Here is a 16,977-nt window from a genome sequence, read left to right as displayed (position 1 = left end):
GAATTTTACTATATAACTCCATCACTATTCACTGTAATGTTGAGAGATAATTGTTTCCAGTTTTGGATATTTCAAAAATTAGTCACTAATATTTTTATATATTAAGGGCCGGGCATGGTGGCTTACACCTATAATCCCAGTGCTTTGAGAAGCTGAGGTGGGAAGATTGCTTGAGTCCAGGAGTTCCAGATCAGCTCAAGCAACATAGTGAGACCCTGTCTCTATAAAAATAAGAAATAAGCTGGGCATGGTGGTGTGTGCCTGTAGTCCTAGCTACTTAGGAGATGAGGGGATCTCTTGAGCCCAGGAGTCTGAGGTTACAATGAGCTGTGATCTTACACTCCAGCTTGGGTGATAGCAACACCCTGTCTCTTTAATAAAAACAAACTGAACATATAGTTGCACATGTGGCTACATATCTCTGTGGTATGCCCAGCAGTGTAATTTGGGTCATAGGGTAGATGTATTTATGGCTTTACTAGATAATGTAAAGCTAGTTCTCCATAGTGGTTTAACCAATTTATTTTATTTTTTGAGGTGGGGAATCTTGCTTCTAGGCTGACCTGGAACTCCTGGGCGCAAGTGATCCTTCTGCCTCAACCTCCCAAGAAGCTGGGAATACAGGTGTGTGCCTTGATGCCCAGTTGGAGTTTGTTTTTGTGTATAAGGGAGGTAGCGATCCAATTCTTTTTTTTCCATGTGACTGTCACATGGGTTTTCTCTGCTCCCATGCAGTGACAGTTTTGTCAAATGGTCTGATTTTGGGCTCTCTGTTGGGTTCCATTGGTCTGTTTTTGTATCTCTGTTAACATTACACTGTTAGAATTACTTTTATAATAAGTAATGATTTCTGTCTGGTATAGCAGATTATCCTACGTGGTTCTTTTAAAGGAATGTTGCACTGGTTTTTACACTGTTGTTTGCTGGGGCTAGAACTCTGCAAATCACATTTCTCCTTTGCCAGCTGGCTGGCCTGTAGGGACTACTAAAGGCAGGTTGTAGGGCTAGAAGAGACATTTTCCTTTTTCTTTTTTTTTCTTCAAGATGGGTCTCACTTTGTTGCCCAGGCTGGAGTGCAGTGGTGCCATCTCAGCATCACTACAACCTCTGCCTCCCAGGTTCAAGCTACTGTCCTGCTTCAGCCTCCCGAGTAACTTGGATTACAGGTGTCTGCCATCACACCCAGCTAATTTTTGTCATTTTAGTAGAGAATGGGTTTCACCATGTTGGCTAAGCTGGTCTTGAATTCCTGGCCTCAAGTGATCCACCCGCCTTGACCTCCCAAAGTGCTGGGATTATAGGCGTGAGCCACTGCACCTGGCCTGGGACACTTTTCTTCTCTTTGCTTTCTGTCTCTGTCAACATTCTCTCAGTAACAACTCCTCATTCTGACAATATCACTTGGTTCCAGTTTGCAGTTTTTTTTCTGCACTCCCATAACCACCCTCATTGTGCCTCTTCAGATGTACAGTACTGGCCAGCCAGCATTCCCTTCTCAGGTCAGAGTCCCACATGTGTGGGGTCTCTCCTTCAAGCTCTTCTTCTGAGATCCTGAGGTACCTTTAGCAGCCAAGCAGCAACTGTTTCTCAGAATTTGAGTCTCAGGTCTGCAGGGCCCTTTCTTTCAAACTTTTCCTTTTGTTTCCCCTGCCCTAGGGTGGTAGCTGCTTCCTTTAGTTAATCTGTGATGCTGCAGTGTTCCTTTTGTAATTTTTCAGATGTCTAATACAGCATAGCAATTCTTTATATTAAATAAACATTTTATATAGCTGTGTTTCAACACATTAGAGATTAAAGAAGAAAAATCATCTCAATAGAGGCAGGGTTTTAAAAATAATATTTAATAACCATGTGCGATTTTTTTTTTAACTTAGAGAAGCTAGGAGTAGAAAAGGTTTGTTAACTTGATAGTATCTACAAAAAATACCCCAGCAAGTTTTTTGATGTTTCTCTTCGAAATCAGGATTAAGAGAAGTTTGCCCACTATTACATTTCTATTTAGTATTGTTCTGGAGGTCCAAGCCAGAATCTTCTGTCTCCCTCTGAGATTCCGATTAAATCTGTGCTAAAAATCTTCTCACTCTATACCTCTTGCATTGAAATTTTTCGTCAAAAAGATAAAAATTTGCCTTCTTGGATGGTTTCTTCTGACATCAACTCATGGCCATCCATTTTCTTCCTGTATGTATTATTTTGAAGCAAATCTCAGATGTATCATTTAATCTGTAAATATTTTGTTATGTATCTCTAAAAGATACACAAATATACTTTTAAAAATTAGCAATAATTCTTTAATATCAAGTATTGAGTCAGTTTTCCAATTTCTAGTTGTCATATTTTTGTGTGTATGTATGTAAGTATGTATGTAGGTAGATGATTTAAGTTATAATTCAAATGAAGTTCACACAGTATGGTGACTTGATGATAATGTCTTATAAGTTTCTTTTAATCTATAGGTGACTCTCTCCTAATTTTGTTTTGGAAAAAATGGGTGGTTGTTCCTGTGTAGTTTTCATAGTCTGGATTTAGCAGATTGCATCTTCATACTGTAGTTTGACATGTTATTCTGTTGGTATTTCCTGCAAGTTGGCAGTTGGGTCCAGAGGTGGTCTTCATAGGTGGTGGTGTCTTCTGTCAGGAGGCATGTAATGTCTGGTTGTCTCTTTTTTTGCTGGTAGCACCCTTTTGATGCTCATTGCTGAGATCTATTGATTCATTAGGTGTTGTAAAATGGTGATATTGTGAATTTCTTTCTTTTTCATCTATTACTTGGAAAACTGAAGAAATTTCTCTTTATCTATTATTTGGACACCCAGTGATATAGTTTGCATAGGAAAAGCAGGATAAATACTTGTCTTACTCTGTTCAGGCTGCTGTAACAAAATGATATAAACTAGGTGGTTTACAAACAGCAGAAGTTTATTTCTCACAGTTCTTAAGAATGGGAAATCCAAGATCAAGGCGTTAGCAGATTTGGTGTCTAGCAAGGGGGTCTACTTTCTTAAGGCAGCATCTTCTTTTTTTTGTGTGACAGTGTCTTGCACTGTTGCCCAGGCTGGAGTGTAGTGGTACGATCTCTGCTCACTGCAACCTCCGCCTCCTGGGTTCAACAATTCTCCTGCCTCAGCCTCCCAAGTAGCTGGGATTACAGGCACCCGCCACCATGTCTGGCTGATTTTTAGTAGAGATGGGGTTTCACTATGTTGACCAGGCCAGTCTTGAACTCCTGACCTCATGATCCACCTGCCTCAGCCTTCCAAAGTGCTGGGATTACAGGCTTGAGCCACTGAGCCTCGCCAGCAGCATCTTCTTACTCTGTCCTCACATGGTGGAAGAGGCTAGTTAGCTAGCTCTCTGGGGTCTCTATAAGGACACTAATCCCATTCATGAGGGCAAAGCCTTCATGACTAATCACCTCCTCAAAGGCCCCACCTCTTAGTACTATCGCCTTGTGGGTTAGGAGTTCAACATAAGAATTTTGGGTGCTTGCTTTGGCAGCACATATACTAAAATTGGAATGATAAAGAGAAGATTAGCAAACAAATTAATTTTAAAAAAGATTAAGGAATTTCTGGGGTCACAAACATTCAAACCATAACAATACTTAACTCTTTTTCTTTATTTACTGTTTTTCAGAATAATGAATTGGGTCATTAGCAACCTTCAAAGGTAATCAGAGTTTTAAAAATTATAATGAAAGGCCAGGTACGGTGGCTCACGCCTGTAATCCCAGCACTTTGGGAGGCTGAGGTGGGCAGATTACCTGAGGTTAAGAGTTCGAGACCAGCCTGGCCAATATGGTAAAACCCCATCTCTACTAAAAATACAAAAATTAGCTGGGCATGGTGGTGTGTGCCTGTAATCCTAACTACTTGGGAGTCTGAAGCAGGAGAATCGCTTGAACCTGGGAAGCAGAGGTTGCAGTGAGCTGAGATCATGCCATTACACTCCAACCTGGGTCTTGCAGCAAGACTTAGCTGCAGCGAGACTTAGTCTCAAAAAAAAAAAAATTATAATGAGGAACTTAGGGATTTAAGCATATTTGATTTTTAGTCTCTTACAGTTAAAAAATCCTGGCTGGGCATGGTGGCTCACGCCTGTAATCCCAGCACTTCGGGAGGCCGAGGCAGGTGGATCACCTGAGGTCAGGAGTTTGAGACTAGCCTGGCCAACATGGGGAAACCCCGTCTCTACTAAAAATACAAAAATTAGCTGGATGTGCTGGCACGCGCCTGTAGTCCTAGCTACTTGGGAGGCTGAGGCAGGAGAATCGCTTGAACCCAGGAGGCGGAGGTTGCAGTGAGCTGAGATTGCACCATTGCACTCCAGCCTGGGTGACAAGCGAAACTCCATCTCAAAACAAAAAAACAAAAAACTTACTGGTACCTATGTTGTCCTATTTTTGCCCAAGGAGATGTTCTTCAGTTGGCCTCTGAGTCCTTTTGATGCGGCCTCAGTAGGCTTTGCTATTTATATGTCAGTATGTTTTAGGCTTGTTCATTTCCTACTCCAAAGCCAGAATCACCCATTTCTCCAAGGAGTTCTGGTTTCCTTTTTTTATTTGAAACAGAGTCTCACTTTCTTCCCCAGGTTGGAGTGCGGTGGTATGCTCTCGGCTCACTGCAAGCTCTGCCTCCTGGGTTCATGGCATTCTCCTGCCTCAGCCTCCTGAGTTGCTGTGACTACAGGCGCCTGCCACCCCACCTTGCAAATTTTTTGTATTTTAAGTAGAGACTGGGTTTCACTGTGTTAGCCAGGATAGTCTCAATCTCCTGACCTTGTGATCCCCCCGCCTCAGCCTCCCAAAGTGCTAGGATTACAGGCGTGAGCCACCACGCCCGGCCAAGAACTCTGGTTTCTTTTTAATAGGAAATGATGGTTTACAGTCTCAGTGCTAGGGATGTCCATTGCAGATATAATTGTCATTGTTTCTACACTTTTTCAGTGAACAGAGATAGATATAATGCCTCATAATTTCATAATGACACTTCACATTCAGAACTAGGGACCTTAACGTAACCTCTTCTGTCTTACATCTTTACATTATTTTTTTCATGCTGACCATCTCCATTCTCAAGAACAGTAGGATGATGGAATTAAAATATAACCTCAGTGCTCATTTGTTTTAAAGAATAACTTCTATCCCTTGTGTTTATAGTCTGTTCTCTCCCTTACCTTGTAGGTAGCCATTTATATAAATTTTATGATTTATTCTGTTTACAAAAATGTAAGCCTATAGATATTCATTATCTCAAACATTTTACCTAGTAACAGTTTGTACTCCTTTGTTTTAGAATGCTCATCCCCTTACCTTTCACTTGTTAATAGGTCAGCTCTATGATATTCTTTTGTTTTGTTGATGACAGGCATAGAGGGAATTCCCACATGCTAACTTGTGGAGCAAAATGTCTTAGGATACCCAGGTGACAAGAAACAGGTAGGGAAGTGACTTTGGCAAGAGGCTCTGAATGAGGTATAAGATTGCAGTGTCAGGCTTCTTCCCTTATTACCCTTGAATGTCATGGTAATAGCAAAAGGGTGGAAATGATGTAATGGGAATGTTGTTTTATGCAACCAGTGTCTTAAAAAATGGATCCTTTGTGGCCAGGTGTGGTGGCTCACACCTGTAATCCCAGCACTTTGGAAGGCCAAGGCAGGCAGATCACTTGAGGTCAAGAGTTTGAGACCAGACTGGCTAACATGGTGAAACCCTGTCTCTACTAATAATACAAAAATTAGCTGGGCGTGGTGGTGTGCACCTGTAATCCCAGCTACTTGGGAGGCTTAGGCATGAGAATTGCTTAAACCTGGGCGGCAGAGGTTGCAGTGAGCCAAGCTCATGCCACTACACTCCAGCCTGGGTGACAGAGCCAGACTCCATCTAAAAAAAAAAAAAAAAAAAAAAAAATGGCGGCAGTAGGGGGTACTTTGGACTGTGTCCTATTTTTTCATGGTGTCCAGCAGCTATTATACACCAGTATACTGTCCTGAGATTTTGTGAGCCAGAATTGTCAGACTCTTAGCTGCATTACCCTGGGAAACCAAAAGGTTATGCTAGGGCTATCAAAAATACACAAACTAGCTGGGTGTGGAGGCTCACACCTATAATCACAGCACTGTGGGAGGCCAGAGTATCACTTGAGGCCAGGAGTTCAGGACCAGCTTGGGCATCATAGAGAGACCCCCATCTCTTAAAAAAAAAAAAAAAAAATTAGCCTGGTATGGTGGTGTGCACCTATAGTGCTAGCTACTCAAGAGGCCGAGGTGGGAGGATTGCCTGAGCCCAGAATTTTTGAGGTTGCAGTGAGCCATGCATGATCGTGCCACTATACTCCAGCCTGGGCCACAGAGCGAGGCCCTGCCTCTTAAAAAAGAAAAAAACACGCAAACCAAAACAAAATGTTAATATCAATAAATGTTTCAGTCAAATCTTGGCCTAGGGCTGTTTTATATTTTTAAAGTAACTTTGCATGTGTTTTGTACAAGTCTTAGTGTGGAGTAACTCATTTTGCTTTTCCACATGCTACCTAAAGCATATAGTCATGCACCACATAACATTTTGGTCACAGATGGACTACATATGTGATGGTGGTGCCATAAGATTATAATATGATATTTTTACTGTACCTTTTCTATGTTTTGCTATGTTTACATACACAAGTACTTACCATTGTGTTACAGTTGCCTATAGTATTCAGTAGAGTCACATGCTTCACAGATTTGTAACTTAGGAGCAATATGCTATACCATAGATTGTAGGTGGGTGGTAGGCTATACCGTCTAGGTTTGTATAGGTGTACTCTATGATGTTTGCACAATGATGAAATTGCCTAATGATGTATGTCTTAAGAAGGTACCCCTGTTAAGCGTATATCCTATTCTTGACTTTTCTTTCTTTAGTCCACCACCTGCTTCTCACTTGCCTTGTATTTGAGCATTTATTGACATATAGATGAACCTGATATGAATGAATGTATTAAGCTAGCAGTGTTCTAAGTATGCTAAGTATTATTCCCTATGGTGTGCCAGAACTGTGATGGCATTGGTCTTATCCTTAGTAAATAATGAATTTCTGGTAGCTATATATTGCCAATGCTCATAAATATTTGTTGAGTTAAATTTTTAGCACTATTAGCTTGTTGTCACTGTCTTTTCACCTGCAGAAAAAATGCTGGACACAAACCTGAAGAATGGTGCAACAGTCAGTTTAGCTATAGTCTGGGGAAAAGTCTGCCTTCAGACCAGGATCTGTCTGTCCCCTCTGGCCCAAGTCCGCGTAGGCCACCATGGCTGCAGTGAGTAGTTATGACCACAAGAGGGGACTAGGGAGACAGTGCCCATCTTGTCAATATTGAGGGGACCTCTAAGGTTGGGGAAATCTCTCCACACCGAGGGAGACAGTGCGGGGAAGATGTGAAGCAGGGGAAGTGAGGTGAGAGTAGAAAGGGGAGATGAGAGGGAAGGAAAGCAAAGAGGTGGAAAGGTGAAGGAGAAACAACCTGTGATGGATGAGGCATGGTAAAGGGGCAGGGGTTACTACTCACCCAGCTCAGTTGGGCCCCAATAACCTGCTGAAGAAGGAAAAGTGACAAAAAGAAGACTGGAGAATAATTACATACCTTTCCAAGAACCTATTTTCTATCTTGCCCTGCTCCCAGTCCCTAGTCATTTATCAGTGACACATCATCTATTGTTAGGGGTGTCTGTAGCCTTTAGATCTGCTCAAAAAAGCATCATGAAGTACAGAAACTCAGGTTCCCTCTAGATGACACAGATTCTGAAGCAGCCTTCTGCTCCAGGTTCTTCTGGCTAACATGTGTGGCTCTTGTTCTCCAGACTAATTCTGTTCAGCAGAATTTCAGTGGAGTTTTGAGCTGCTGGAAGCAGCATCCCAAAGTCCTTGACACCAATCAAATTTTACCAATGCATTTCTCTAACCATTTCTTTCCAATTCTACAACCATCCTGAGCTATGACATTGAATTGTCTCATCTGAAAGGCTACAGTAGCACTCCGTATATCCTTATAGCCACACCTACCCCTCTTATCTATTTTTTACGCTGCTGCCAGAGTGATCTTTGGAAAATGCAAGTCTTATATTACTCCTTTGCTTAAAAACCCTTCAGTAACTCCCCCTTGAACTTAGGGTGAAGATCAAACTCCTTGCTATGGGCTATGATGGCCACACAATCTGTCTGCAGCCTACCTCTCCAGCCTCATCTCTCATCACTTGTTTATGTACCACAAATGTGGAAAGCTTTGCTTTAGAGCTTTTGCACATACCTTCTTCCCTCTGCCTGTTTCCTCCAACTTATCTTTGACACTTATTCCTGGTTAACTTCTACTTATCCTACAGGTTTCATCTTAAAATTCATTTTCTCAGGGAAGCGTCCCCTGACCCCTGACACGGATGTGCTTTCTGTCCTTTGTCTTCATAGTACCCTCACGTTTGTAATATGTGAGTATTTGTAAAATTATTTGTTTAATGTTTGTTTCCCCTTTTAGACTCTAGAACTGTAATAAGGGACTTACTGTTTTACTCCCTGCTGTATCCCTTCTCCTATGTAGTATCTGGTATATATATTTGCATTGAATAATTAGTGGAAAAACCTAATAAAAGTGGTACCATGATCAGACCGGGTGAGCCACTTAGCAGCAGGAACCTGTGTGGGAGAGAGTTCTCACTCCTGGAGGGACTCAGGTAAAAGTTGGAATGGGCTTACCATGAAATGTAAAGCAGTGGAGGAAGTGGGAGGACCTACTGCTATGAGAATGCCTTCCTTCCTGTGTCTCACCCTTTGTCACAGCTATTTAGGCCACCTTTCTGGTTGTTCGACTCCTTATTTTGCCCTCATTCAAAAACTGTAGGGTATTTTTCTTCCTGTTAAATTATTGTTTCTAGAATTCACTGGACATACAAACTTCATATCCTTTGTGATTGGTTCTGGACTATAGATTGCCAGAACTGAAAGAGTCACTACTGGTATTACTGGTATGTGTAAGTATCAGCTTACACTTAGTGCTTGCCTGTGCCAGGCATTATTATATAATTATCTCCATTTTACAGATGAGGCAGTCAAGTCGTAAGAGACTAATGAATTTTCCCAAGGAATTTTATATATAATCTGGTCCAACCCTCTTATGTAAAAGTGAGGAAATTGAGGCATAGAAATATTAACGACTTACCAGTAACACCAAGTGTATTAGTTTCCCAAGGCTGCCATAACAAACAGCAAACTGGATGGCTTAAAACAACAGAAATTTGTCTCAATTCTGGAGACTAGATGGCTGAAAGTATTGGCAGGGCCGTGTTTTCTGAAAACTGTAGGAAAGAAAAAATCCTTCTTTGCCTATTCCTAGCTTCTGGTGGTTTGTGGGCTGTTTTTGATATTCCTTGGCTTGTAGCTTCATAACTTCAATTTCTGTCTTCATTGTCGCAAGGAGTTATCTCTGTTTCTCTGTCTTCACGTGGCCATCTTATAAGGACACTAGTTATATTGGATTAGGGGCCCACCGTACTTCAGTATGACTTCATCTTAACTAATTAAAAATGGCAAAAACCATGATTACTTTTGCACCAACCTAATACATCTGTAATGACACTATTTCCAGAAGGTTGTATTCTTGAGATACTAGGGGTTAGGATGTCAACATATCATTCTTTGGGGGACACAATTCAACTCATAGCACTAAGTAATTAATGGAAGAGCTGGCATAAGAATCCAAATAGATTTGTCGATGAGATAATTTTTACATTGTGCCCCATATCAGTTCATATTCTTGTAATGTATTTATTCCTCATTCATTGGATATAACTCAAAGTTTTAGTCAAACCTCTTTTTAGCCAAGAGTGATTTTGAGATTTATATTTTATTGTCTAATTTGTGGTTGACTGTTATCAATTTTATTTTTTAACAGTTTTATTGAGTCATAATTGTCAAACAGTAAATTGCACCTATTTAAAGTGTACAACTTGATAAATTTTGGCACATATATACACTTATGAAACCATTGCCACAATAAAGATAGTAAACATATCCATCACTCCAAAACTTTCCTTGAGTTCCTCTCTCCCATTCCTATTCCTCATCCCAAAGTAATCGCTACTCTGCTTTTTGTCACTGTAGATTAGTTTACACTTCTGAGTTTTATATAAATGGAATTATATGTATTTTTTTTTTTGGTCTTGTCTCAGTCTAGTGTGCTGCTATATAACAAAATATCTTTAGGGTAATTTATTTATTTATTTATTTGAGATGGAGTCTCACTCTGTCGCCCGGGCTGGAGTGCAATGGCATGATCTCGGCTCACTGCTACCTCCACCTGCCAGGTTCAAGCAATTCTCCTGCCTCAGTCTCCTGAGTAGCTGGGACTACAGGCATGTGCCACCACGCCCAGCTAATTTTTTGTATTTTTAATAGAGACAGGGTTTCACCATGCTGGCCAGGCTGGTCTCGAACTCCTGATCTCGTGATATGCCCACCTCAGACTCCCAAAGTGCTGGGATTACAGGCGTGAGCCACCGTGTCCAGCCAGATAGGGTAATTTATAAATAAAAGAAATTATTTGTCACAGTTGTGGAGACTGGGAAGTCCAAGATCAAGATGATGGCAGGTTCAGTGTCTGTTGAGGGCTGCTCTCTGCTTCCAAGTCGGTGCCTTTTTGTTGCATCGGCACACAGCAGAAGGTGGAAGGGCAAGAGGGGACTAATGCTGTGTCCTCACATGGAAGAGAAGAAAGGCCCAGACAGCTCTCTCAAGCCTCTTTTATAAAGGCACTAGGTGCTTTATGAGGGTGGAGCCCTCAAGACTTAATCACTTCCCCAAAGGCCCTCCTCTTAATAATATCACACTAGATATTAGGTTCCAACATGTGAATTTTGGAGGGACACATGTATAGTCAGCCTTTTTAAATTTTTAACAATTCTAATGGGTGTGGTTATATTCTATTGTAGTTTTAATTAGCTTTTCCCTAATGATTAATGAGATGAGCAGCTTTTCATCAGATACTTATTTGCCATCCACGTATCTTTCATGAATTTTCTATTCAAAGCTCCCCTACTCTTGGCCATAGTCATCAGCAAAGGAATCAAGGATTTTCTTTTTTTCCCCTTTAACTGTGAGGTCTGTGTTGCTGGAACAAAAATTTCTGAAAATGAGAACAACAAACCTAATCTTTCCTAATCTCCTTCCCTCTTCTTTTTCTTTTTCTTTTCCTTTTGAGACAGTCTCAGTCTGTTGCCCAGGCTGGAGAGCAGTGGTGCGATACCGGCTCACTGCAAACTCCGCCTCCCGGGTTCACACCATTCTCCTGCCTCAGCCTCCCGAGTAGCTGGGACTATAGGCGCCCACCACCACGCCTGGCTAATTTTTTTGTATTTTTAGTAGAGATGGGATTTCGCTGTGTTAGCCAGGATGGTCTCAGTCTCCTGACCTCGTGATCTGCCTGCTTCTGCTTCCCAAAGTTCTGAGATTACAGGTGTGAGCTACTGTGCCTGGCATCTCCTTCGTAATAAAGAAAGTTTATTGGTTTTCAATAAAATAATACAGTGGAAGATCAAAGCATTACTTGTGTATGGAATGGCAGTATTTCCTGTCCAGAGAACTGCCGCTTCTACTGGTGGCCACTGTGCCCTGGGGTGGTCTCTACTGTGGGGCAAAATGATTGCTTGCTTTTCTTCTAGTGTAGCCCCCTTCCGTCTGCTGCTTGCTCCTTTGGATACAGCATTAAAAAACGGTAGGTCAAGTTTTTAGGACGTGTTTGAATTTAGCAGCTCTGAGGCAAACTGCTTCAAAGTCCAATTTACATCCAGATTTGGGGATGATCAAAAAAGTCCACTGTTTACTACTGCTTTTTGTTTTGTTTTTTTAAATGGGCAGAAAAGTTCATGTCTGGCTGACTAGAATCATAGACGTGTGTATGTTTCTTGCTCTTCTAATACCACAGAGAACTTTGAGATGAGTAAAAGATAACAAAAGCAGCCATAGGTAGCCAGCCGATTCAGTGCCATTTACTGAAAATACCATCCTCTCCTTACATCAGTACAGTGCCACCTTTGTCCTGTCAGGTGATCATATTTGTGAAAGTCACCATTCTGTTCCACTGATTGTTCACCTGTCTTTTCACCAGTACTATGCTATCTTAATTACCATAGCTTTGTAATAGATCTTGATATTTGAAAGTGTGACATGTCTGGTTTTTTCTTCACAAAAGCTGCCTCAGCCACTCTTTTTTTTTTTTTGAAATGGAGTCTTGCTCTGTCTCCCAGGCTGGAATGCAGTGGTGTGATCTCGGTTCACTGCAACCTCCGCCTCCCAGGTTCAAGCCATTCTCCTGCCTCAGCCTCCTGAGTAGCTGGGATTACAGGTATGCGCCACCATGCCTGGCTAATTTTTGTATTTTTAGTACAGATGGGGTTTCACCATGTTGGTCAGGTTGGTCTCGAACTCCTGATCTCATGATCTGCCTGCCTTGGCCTCCCAAAGTGCTGAGATTACAGGTGTGAGCCACCGTGCCTGGCCTTTTTTTTTTTTTTTTTGAGACAGTCTCTCTCACTCCATCATCCAGGCTGGAGTGCAGTAGAGCAATCTCAACTCTCTGCAGTCTCTGCCTCCTGGGTTTAAAATGCTTCCACCTCCTGAGTAACTGGGATTACAGGTATGCACCACCATGCTTGGCTAATTTTTGTATTTTTAGTAGAGATGGGTTTTCACCATGTTGTCCGGGCTGGTCTCGAACTCCTGGCCTCAAGTAATCCGCCTGCCTCAGCCTCCCAAAGTGCTGGGATTATAGGCTTGAGCCACCGTGCCAGTCCTAGTTGACTTTTAAAAGACTAAAAAGAACAGTGTTGTGTTTCTAGGACTGAATGAAAACACTCCACATCCAAAGCTCTGTTAAAAGAAGTGTCCCAAACAAAGAAATTAACTTTTCTTTCTTTCTTGTGTGTGTGTATTTTTTTTTTTTTTTTTTTTTTTTTTTTGAGATGAAGTTTCACTCTTATCACCCAGGCTGGAGTGCAATGGCATGATCTCAGCTCACTGCAACCTCCACCTCCTGGGTCCAGGCAATTCTCCTGCCTCAGCCTCCCAAGTAGCTGGGATTGTAGGTGCCCGCCACTATGGCTCATTTTTTGTATTTTAGTAGAGATGGAGTTTCACCATATTGGCCAGGCTGGTCTCAAACTCTTGATCTTGGGTGATCCACCTGCCTCGGCCTCCCGAAGTGCTGGGATTACAGGCATGAGCCACTGTGCCCAGCCTTAACTTATTTCTTAAATGCTGAGTGAACATCTACAAAAAAATATATATGCACTCTCAACTTTGATGATTTTATGTAGGGAGCAGAAAGGAGTTGCATTAGATTTTGATTAAGGATCTGTTTATATTAGTTACTGGTTGGATTATTCTGGGTGGGAACTTTAGATTCCCTCCCTGGGTTTGTAAGGGGACAAAGGATAGGACCTTACCTAAATCCCCTTTCTAGGCAACTAACCGTAAAGTAAGGGATCAGTAAACATATTTTAACCAAATGTAATGCAAATCACCAAAGGAGGTACAGAATCTGCATCCACACAGTGAAGAATCTTGCTAATTAAGAGGGGGTTAGGGTTCGTGCTGGGAGAGTGAAGAGGACTCTTCGGAGAAGTACAGGAGTGAAGAAGAGTATTTGTCAGTGTCTTTGCTGTGTCATAAGCCACCGAAAATCTCAGTGGCTTACAACAGCATATATTTTTCTTGCTCCTGAGTCTGGTGGATTGCTGATGGGTTGGGTTGGGGAGGAGACTACTTCAGGAGCCAGGATTTGGGTTGGGATCAGGTCTGTTCCAAATGTTTCATTCTGGGATGTAGGTAGGATGGCGAGTGCAGCTCTCTTCTGGCAATCACAGGAGCACAAAAGGCCAAATGACACCAGGCAAGCACATTTTTCATTTCAACTTATGTCATACCTGCTAACATTTCATTGGCTAAAGGAGGTTGCATGGCCAAGTTCAACCTTGATATAGTGGGGAAATAATACTCTGTCCTATGTGTGGTCTGGAAGATCACATGATGTAGGAGGTAAGGAATTGGGAATAATAATTCATTCTACCCAAGGAGGGGAGAGAATTATTTTATTTTATTTTTTTTATTATTTTTATAAGACAGCGTCTCACTCTGTGGCCCAAGCTGGAGTGCAGTGGCCTGATTGTGGCTCACTGCAGCCTCCGCCTCCCAGGTTCAAGCCATTCTCCTGCCTCAGCCTCCTGAGTAGCTGGGATTACAGGCCCACAGCACCACGCCTGGTTAATTTTTGTGTTTTTAGTAGAGATGGGGTTTTGCCATGTTGGCCAGGCTGGTCTCGAACTCCTGATCTCTGGTGACCCGCCCACCTTGGCCTCCTAAAGTGCTGAGATTACAGGCGTGAGCCACTGTGCCTGGTCTGGACAGGATTACTGGATAGTTGTGAGAGCCCACCTTGCTGCTTCCTGAAATGTGGAGGTACAGAGAACTTCCTCTAGGAGATTTGGGAGATAATTAGTCCTAGTATAGAGCTGTGTAACACTAATGCTACAGTACACGCCGGCCTCTATTTCTTCTTCAGTTTATTTTCCTGTTCTTTCACTCCTTCCTTCTCCTGGTTGGGAACCCTCAGCTGGGACTTAACCACGTGTGTTGCCAGCAAGACAAGGAAAGTATTTGAGCCAGCAGATGTAGCAGCAACAGTGACAGCAACAGCAGCAGAAATGATGAAATCCAGTCAGAGAGCCAGCTACCTGGAAGGAGGCAGCTGCAGGAGCAGCAAGGCAGTGATAGTGCCAACTGGGAAATGATTTCTGTAATACAGAGGGTATGGCAAGGGTCAAATAAGATCTAGTGTCTGAAAGTGCTTTGTAAACTGTTAAAAGGTAATGAATCAGGAGATTAAATGAGAAACTCTTCATTTTAGTTTCAGCTGAGTCTTAAAGACAATAGATAGATGCCACATTCCAAAGTAAAACATAAAGTGGCCAGGCACGGTGGCTCATGTCTGTAATCTCAGCATTTTGGGAGGCCAAGGTGGGTGGATCGCTTGAGGTCAGGAGTTTGAGACCAGGCTGGCCAACATAGTTGAAACCCCGTCTCTACTAAAAATACAAAAATTAGCCAGGTGTGATGGTGTGTGCCTATAATCCCAGCTACTCGGAAGGCTGAGGCAGGAGAATTTCTTGAGCCTGGGAGGTAGAGGTTGTAGTGAGCTGAGATCATGCCACTGTACTCCAGCCTGGGCGACAGAGAGCAAGACTCCACCTAAAAATAAATAAAAAACAAAATAAAAGATATTTTAATAGAGAGAATGGTGGATATGCAAGATGGAAAGAACCTGGGTTTCTGAATGTCTTTGTGGAGTAAAGGAGCCTGTCTACCCGTCTTAGACTCTTGTGAGAGACAAATAAATGTCTAGCACCATATCTTTGGGACTTTCTTACAGCAGTTTAGTTATTTCCCTAACCTAATCACCCTGATCTTCTGCCAATCTTTCCCTGTCTCTAAATCAAACCTCTCCCACAATTTCCTTCTGTTTCATCTTGAGCTCTCCTTCTGCTGATGGAGAATAAGATTAACCTTTTCCACTAAATGATTTTTTTTTTTTTTTTTTTAGACCAAGTCTCACTCCGTCGTCCAGGCTGGAGTGCAGTGGCCACATCTCAGCTCACTGAAAGCTCCGCCTCCCGGGTTTACGCCATTCTCCTGCCTCAGCCTCCCGAGTAGCTGGGACTACAGGTGCCCGCCATGTCGCCCGGCTAGTTTTTTGTATTTTTTAGTAGAGACGGGGTTTCACCGTGTTAGCCAGGATGGTCTCGATCTCCTGACCTGGTGATCCGCCCGTCTCGGCCTCCCAAAGTGCTGGGATTACAGGCTTGAGCCACCGCGCCCGGCCCCACTAAATGATTTTTATGAGCTGGCATTTTGAGAACTAGCATCTAGAATGCCATATTCAGCTGTCAGTTTTAGCCCAATCTGGATGACCCTCAGGAATTTCTCAGGCAATAATTTTCCTTAATCATCTTTCCAGAGGAGATACAGGAAACTTCAGTGATGGGCTTGGAGAGAATGGGATTTCCAGCTGTTTATATCATGTAGGAAAGGCTCCATCTTGACCCATTCTGCTTGACACAGGTGAACTTGAGTAACTTTTATTTTGGAGGCAGCGATGGGGGAAGATTCAGAACTTCAAAGAATCTTGAGGAATTGCCCCATCTTCTGGGCTACCTTCTCCAGGAGCCATGTTCAAAGACAGTCTCACAGCTTACAGCTGGTCAGGTATTTAGACAAATCTTTGGCTTTGTAGTGTTTTACCCAGGCCACCTTAAGGATTGAGAAATAAAGTATAGATCAGAGGCAGGGGCAGAAGTCTGGGACCCAGCTGAGGGAAAGTTGGGCTTGTGGGCTGGAGCCAATTTATGCTGTTGGAGAGTCCCAGGTGAAGAGGACACATGTGGGTGCTGCCATGATACCTGGGATGAATGCATCACATGATTACTGTGCCTCATTTTCTCATCGGGGGAACATTTTCAACCCTCTCCCAAGCCCATGGCAAATCCTACAGCACAGATGCCACTAACATCAGTAGCCCAGATATTATCTGCCCCTCTCCCACCAAACCCCACTGGCAGAACAGCTGCTCTCTGCCCTTCACATTCCTCTTACCAGGCAGATACCACTTTAGGATCTTTCACAGTCCTCTTGGTACTTTGTCATCACCAATGTTATCATCAATAAACTCTGAAAGGAAAAGTGGATAAAACAAAATAACAAAATAAAAACAAAATAAAAGATTTTAATAGAATGGCAGATCACCTGAGGTCAGGAGTTCGAGACCAGCTTGGCCAACATGGTGAAACCCCATTTCTACTAAAAATACAAAAAATTAGCCGGGGGTGGTGGCGGGTGACTGTAATCCCAGCTACTCGGGAGGGTAAGGCAGGAGAATGACTTTTTCTATTTTGAATTATTGATCA

This window comes from Piliocolobus tephrosceles, chromosome 10 (genome assembly GCF_002776525.5).
Source record: "Piliocolobus tephrosceles isolate RC106 chromosome 10, ASM277652v3, whole genome shotgun sequence".
Lineage (NCBI taxonomy): Eukaryota > Metazoa > Chordata > Mammalia > Primates > Cercopithecidae > Piliocolobus > Piliocolobus tephrosceles.
This window is presented reverse-complemented; position numbering follows the sequence as displayed.